This window comes from Leiobunum rupestre, chromosome 1 (genome assembly GCF_980474605.1).
Source record: "Leiobunum rupestre chromosome 1, qqLeiRupe1.1.hap1, whole genome shotgun sequence".
NCBI classification, from domain to species: Eukaryota; Metazoa; Arthropoda; class Arachnida; order Opiliones; family Sclerosomatidae; genus Leiobunum; species Leiobunum rupestre.
In genome coordinates this window covers 94,097,837-94,104,609 of record NC_143384.1, presented here as the reverse complement: position 1 = coordinate 94,104,609, position 6,773 = coordinate 94,097,837, and the positions used below count along the sequence as shown (strand labels likewise).

The 6,773-nt window shown below is 32.9% G+C and overlaps 1 long non-coding RNA gene across 1 annotated transcript; it reads right to left on the bottom strand.

Moving 5' to 3' along the window:
* Positions 1 to 4,176: 4,176 nt before the first annotated feature.
* LOC149968992 (uncharacterized) lies at positions 4,177 to 4,589 on the bottom strand. Its single transcript, XR_016480764.1, has 3 exons — positions 4,537 to 4,589; positions 4,373 to 4,463; positions 4,177 to 4,256 (listed from the first exon to the last, which is right to left on the bottom strand). It is a non-coding gene; the product is annotated as an uncharacterized LOC149968992 (long non-coding RNA).
* Between the last annotated feature and the right edge of the window lie 2,184 nt (positions 4,590 to 6,773).

Below are 6,773 nucleotides of genomic sequence, written 5' to 3'. Positions count from 1 at the left end.
TTGCCTTTGAATCTAGTTACCGACACCTGTACAATATTACGTTTCAAGCAGAAACTACATTCGTCCAATATGAAAAATAACTAGCTTTCGGTTGACTAATGACTCTAGTTATTGACAACTGTACCTTTCCTTTTTCGATTGTGGTGAAGCCTGGCAGCATTAAAGTGATTTACAAACTTTACGAAGATTCCAGTTACAATTGGAAACTGGTCTCGTGAAAGCATGGCTTGATCCAGGTCGCTTATAAAGTCTAAGCCGCGTTTGAATTTTTTTATTGAAGTATCAAATTGCGTCTTACATTATTGATACCTCGGTATCAATCACTAGTTTATTTTTTATGTGTTAGCAACATATATTTTAAAGTGTTCATTTATAATTATTTTATTGCGAATTTATATTACTTATAGAGTCATTCCATGTGAAATCGACCAGGCGGAAAAATGCCTAATTTTTAATTTTAATAATATTTTTTCTACAAATACATTAGGTTAAGAAACTAAGTTTCTCAAATTTTGAGTCTCGAAATTTTTTTTTTCTAAATATAATTTTTTTTCAAAAATTGAAATTTTTGGCTTTTCAATACGAAATTTTGAATATATTCAAATATCTTTTGAACAAATTCCTCGAAATTAATGAAACTTCACATTGTAGGCATAAAAGAAGAGCTGAACCTGAAACTGAAACCCAAATTTAAAAATTAATTTTGATTTTTGAAATATTTGAATATTCGGGGGGGGGGGGGGTCATAGTGGGTCGCGATTTGCGACGCGTACTCCACCTTCAAAAAAATCTGATTTTTTTATTTTTCTTATAATGGGGTAAGAAGTCTTTTAAAAACATAATTGGAAGGTATTATTTTTTAAACGCGAGAAAAAAATGAAAACGTGTTTTTTTTTAAAAATCCATTTTATCGATATTTGAATATTCGCGGGTCACGGCTGGCCGTGATTTACGACCTCTCACGGTTGGCCGTGATTTACGACTTGAACACCACCTTCGAAAAAAAAATATATTCTGTTTACCTAACCAGTCGTAATTGAAATTTCTGATGAAAAGGACGACGCACTCATCAAATTCTTACAACCCGGTGGATTAACAACGTCCTACCGCTGGCCAAGAAGAAAAGATTTATGTTGGATTCCAGATTGCAACATTCTTTGTCACGTAGAATGTCCAACAACTCTAAACGGAAAGAAAATCAAGTTTGAAAAAAAAAAAGATTTAAATAAAGTAGAAAAGCTATTTTCAAAATACGATCCATATAACGTTGTTTTAAATATAACTATCACTTTCATACTTAAGTAATTTAACTTTATTTTTTTAAATTGTCTTAGTGGGCTTTCAATTATTATTAACTTAACATTTACCATAAATTAATCTGGAGTTTGTTGGCTTACTTTAATCAAGAATGTATTTATTTATACTCAGGGAGAATGAATATGTCGAGATTATTTTTAGCGTTTCTCCAATTCCACCCGTTGGGGCCCCCGTTATGCTCCTCCGCTTTAATAAAATCAAATAATACTGCAATCTCATTGGTTCTTAAATATTACGTTTTTCGACGTGATTAACGCTGCTTCGAGGACGCAAAAAATAAGACCACCTCCTTTTTTCTCCCCCCCTCCTTAGCGTGACGGGGTTAGGGCCTCAACGTGTCCGTCGATAGTCTCGACATATTCATTCTCCCTGAGTATAAATAAATACATTCTTGCTTTAATATTTTAAAAGGTGTTCATGTCGCAACACGGGGTGAATTATTGAAACCTGTATATTCATAAACCAAAAATGTATTTATATAAACTGGTTAGGTAAACAGAATATATTTAATTGCGACGATGGTGTTCAAGTCGTAAATCACGGCCAGCCGTGACCCGCGAATATTCAAATATCGATAAAATTGATTTAAAAAAAAACACGTTTTTATTTTTTTCTCGCGTTTAAAAAATAATACCTTCCAATTATGTTTTTAAAGGACTTCTTACCCCATTATAAAAAAAAACAAACAGATTTTTTGTAGGTGGAGTACGTGTCGCAAATCGCGACCAACCATGATCCCCCGAATATTCAAATATTTCCAAAATCAAAATTTATTTTTAAATTTGGGTTTCAGATTCAGGTTCAGCTCTTCTTTTATGCCTAAAATGTGAAGTTTCATTAGTTTCGGTGAATTGGTTCAAAAGATATTTGAATATATTCAAAATTTCGTATTGAAAAGCCAAAAATTTCAATTTTTGAAAAAAAATTATATTTAAAAAAAAATTTTTTCGAGACTCAAAATTTGAGAAACTTAGTTTCTTAACCTAATGTATTTGTAGAAAAAATATTATTAAAATTAAAAATTAGGCATTTTTCCGCCTGGTCGATTTCACATGGAATGACTCGATAGCAATTGCTAGTTTATTATTTTGTAAATTTTTGCACTAAAATTGACTGAGGGATAAAAATAATTTTTCACGTGAAGCATGTCGCCATTTCAGTGTATAAACTGCAGGTAATTTAAACTCCATAATGTAGAGGTAGAAATTCCCACGCAAACACGTATTTTAAAAATCATTTAAATAGTACAACATTATAAAGCAACCTTTTTTTTAAGAATTACAGTTTTCGTTGATTTGTATTTTGGTTTATTTTATTAACAGTAAATAGTAAAAATAGCTAATATTAATTAAACAATAGTACTATACAATATATACCTAACCAGTAGGTTGATACTCGATTTTGTGTCAATGGTACGTTCGAGCCTGTCAAAACAATCATTACGACCATTCTATCATATTTTAAGCCGTCTAGTGGCTTGGAGATACAAGCAGAGATACTGACAATATAGAGATATGAAACTCCGCCTGAAAAGCGACCCCCGGAATTTTAAAAAAATCCTGAGCGGAGCGACGCCTAACGGCCGGGAGAAAGCGTATTTTTCAAAACCCCAAACAGCGGATTTCGGACGCAAAAATTTATATACGCGTTTTGTCTTAGAAATTATCATCTTGAGGGTTTGTATCAATAAAGAAATATGCCTGGAAGTAATTGTTTTGTAAAATTTTGTAACAGTTCCAAAGAAAAGCAAAGGATATCCTTGTTTAAGTTTCCAAAAGAGAAAGAACGGTGGGAAAAATTAATTAATAGCTTTTGTTAGGCCTATCTTTAATATGTGGTTTTTCAATAAACTTTGCTCGGAGAAATGGCTGATAATGTCGGAAGAAGCTATCTTTATTTGAAAGATGCGAAACATTTGCATCATAATAAAATATGCGCCCTACATTTTGAGGATTCTTGTTTTATGAATAGTAAAACCAAAAACCGACTGACATCAAACGCTATTTCAACAATATTTTCAAATGAATTTAAGCCAACAAGTAAAAATTGAGTTTTAAGTATTGTTTATTTATAAGTTAATTTAAATGAAACATATTTCCCAAGGGAATGATAATTTAGCTAGTTTCTCAAAGGTAAAGGTTCCGGAGAACTTAGTAGAAAATGATATCAAGGACTATCATAAAAAAACTGGTACAATGAAATTTATACATTGGTAACGGGGTCATAAGTTAAAACTCAATTTTCAAATAGAATCTAGTAAACGGTCTGTAGAAATGGTGGAAGAGCGTAGGAGCCAGGGGGGCAATGCCCCTCCCTAGAATTTTACTGGGAGAGGCAACTAATGTTATTGCCCCCTCCAACATTTTTGTCAGTTGAAATCTTCGCAAGGCTCAAATTATCATTTTAAAAGCATATAAAGCTTATAGAACCTCAACTGTGTTTAAATTTCAATCTTTTCCCGCCAATGTATATAGTAGAAAAATGTACAAATGCATTTGGAAAAGCTACACTCCATTAAAAATTCAAAACCATTCTCCAGAAACCTTTTGGTTTCACTTTGCTCCCTCCAACTTCTAGAACGTTCCTACGCCCCTGAAGAGCGCAATAATAGACCTACAAAAAGGACCCGTGTTTCAGTTGCAGCAAGTTCCAGCGAATCTATATCTACAGAACAGGATTGTAAACAGTTTCATTAAAAACAACTCTATTAAATTTTAACATGATTTTCTTTATCTGTGGAAATTCCTACAATTGAAATTCAGCAGGCTACTAAACCTAATATCAAGACCAATTCCTTCTTAACATTGACTTATATAAGACCCATATAATAATTCCAGATGATTATGACGAAAGTCTTCCATCAGCAAATAATTATTATCCCAGCGCATGTTCGGAGGAAGACTTTCAAATTTGTAAAAGTTCCCTTGAAAGCCAAGGGCCTGGAAAACAAAACACACTATCTTACATTTCAGGATATGTCTTATCTCGTTGTAATAAAAACCACAATTGTGAATCTTGCAAAACCAAACTTGTAGATGAAAAACAAACACTCAACCAGTCAAATATATTAGCATCATTTAAGTCTCGTGATACATCAACATTCAGTGGCTTGACAATACCAACTGAAAGATTCCAGAGCTACGTATCTGAGATCAAGGACAAGTTTGATAAACTTTTCCCAATGGTAATACAAATGAATAAAGTCAAAGAGAGGATTACCAGAATTATTTCAAGAACAATCGATCAATCTTGGTTTATTTCAAAAGATGAGATGCATCAGCTTGTTCCATGTGTTGATTACTCGAAAGAAATAATCAATTTTTTTGTACAACTTTCCATTCGTATTACATTGGAAAAACATAATTTTAACCACAAGTATGACAAAACCCCAAAACATCTAGATCGCAAATTACTTAAGGTTCAACATTAACAAATACTTACCAAACATTTTAGTCGTTAACCATTTTGATGACATATACTTGGATTAATAATATTCAAATTATTTATCCCAGAAATACCCTTGGATTAATGATCATTAATTTAACCTCTGGCCCTGATTCAAGTAACAAAGGTCTAAAATAACATAAAAAATAGTTAATATATGAACTTTCTTAAAATAATTAAATATAATTAATTAAAAACTTACTTTTTATCTTATCTTAATAAATTATATTGAAAATCCTCTAAGCAATCGTATTTCTTTATTAAAGCTGCACATATGATTCATTGAATTTCATTCAAAACAAAACGTAAACCTACTACAAATAAACACGGGAAGAAAAAGCTTTCTCCCGGCTGATAGATGGCGCCGACGTTAACGAAAAAAAAGGGGTCGCAGCGATGTATAGGGAGTTTCATATCTCTATATTGTCAGTATCTCTGATACAAGCATGGATTAAACACTAAAGGATGTTCCACGAGCGAAAAAACGCAAAAATACTCTGTAACCTTTCCACCTAGCGGCGCGAACCCGCAAACCGGAAATTGTTTTCTATCCAGGGGCAAACAAACGGGCGTGAAATTCCATGATTGTCCATGCTTAACGCGGCTACCTTCTACTGGTGAGTACATTATATATTAAATTATTTATTATTTAGCCAAGGCTTAAAAACATAGTCTTGGATTTTCTTATAGTATGCTTGTTCTTAATAAGTAAATTAATTGAATCATTTAAACACTTTTTTTTAAATAAAACAAGCCCCATCATTCCACAATGTTCGTAAGGGAACGTTAGCTGTACGATCTGATTTTGACCTGTAAGTATCTATTTGTAATGTATAGGGTGTTGAATAAATATTTATAATAAAGGATTTCAAATTAACAGAAACATTCCTAAGAAAAAAGTTAATAAGAAATTGGACCAACAATCACATAAAGGAATAGTTTCTGAAGGTAAGATAACTACCGTTTATATGATTTAAGAATGGAATTTGCTTACACTGTGTTGACTGTTAATACTTAATAGAAAATTATGAAGCCATGTTTCAAACTATTTGGAATAAAGCAACTGCGAATGTTGGAAGACTTCTGGAATTTCCTTATGAAGATGAAATTGCAAAATGCGTAGAATGGGCTTCTAAATTAAGAGAGAATGCTGTGATATACTCAGAGTTAAAAATGAAGCTTAAACTTCTATTTACAAAAACTAGTCAGGACAATATTTACATGTCTTTCAAGGAAACAATGACAGCATTTAGTGTTTAATCCATGATACAAGCAACAAAACAAGGAGAGAAGGCATAGGAATCGTTGGATAAAGGTTTTAAGGTCGCAGGTTTCAAAAACGTATTCTGGAAACCTTTTGGGTTATATGTCGCTTTTCAAGATAGTGAATTAAAACTTTCTTGTAATAACTATAATTCATTAGGCAACGGTATACTAGCCAATTGAAAAAACAACCGAAAAGGACTTCAATAATGAATTTCAAGGTAAAGGCCTAACACTAGATATTAAGTTACTTATGCTACCATGGTAAGCCGGGTTGGCTTTTTCGCAATACGCCCAAAGGCCTATACATTCGTAAACACTGGGTTGGCCATATCTTGAATCGTCCAAAAAGGACAAGGAAGTAATATTAACTCGGTATGGCGCGGTTAGCTTTTTCCTAAAACGTCCGAAAGGGACGTTAACACTGGGTTGGCCATTTCTTGAAACGTCAAAAAACGACTTAACACGTTTTTGAAGTTATATTAACTGGGTATGGCGCAGTTGGCTTTTTCCTAAAACGCCTGAAAGGGACGTTAACACCGGGTTGGCCATTTCTTCAAAACATCCAAAAATTACTTAATTAACACGATTTGGAATTAATATTAAATCGGTATGTCGAGGTTGGCATTTTCCTAAAAGGTCCGAAAATGACGTAAACACCGGGTTGGCCATTTCTTCAAACGTCCAAAAACAACTTAACACGTGTTTCAAGTAATATTAACTCGGTATGTCGAGGTTGGCATTTTCCT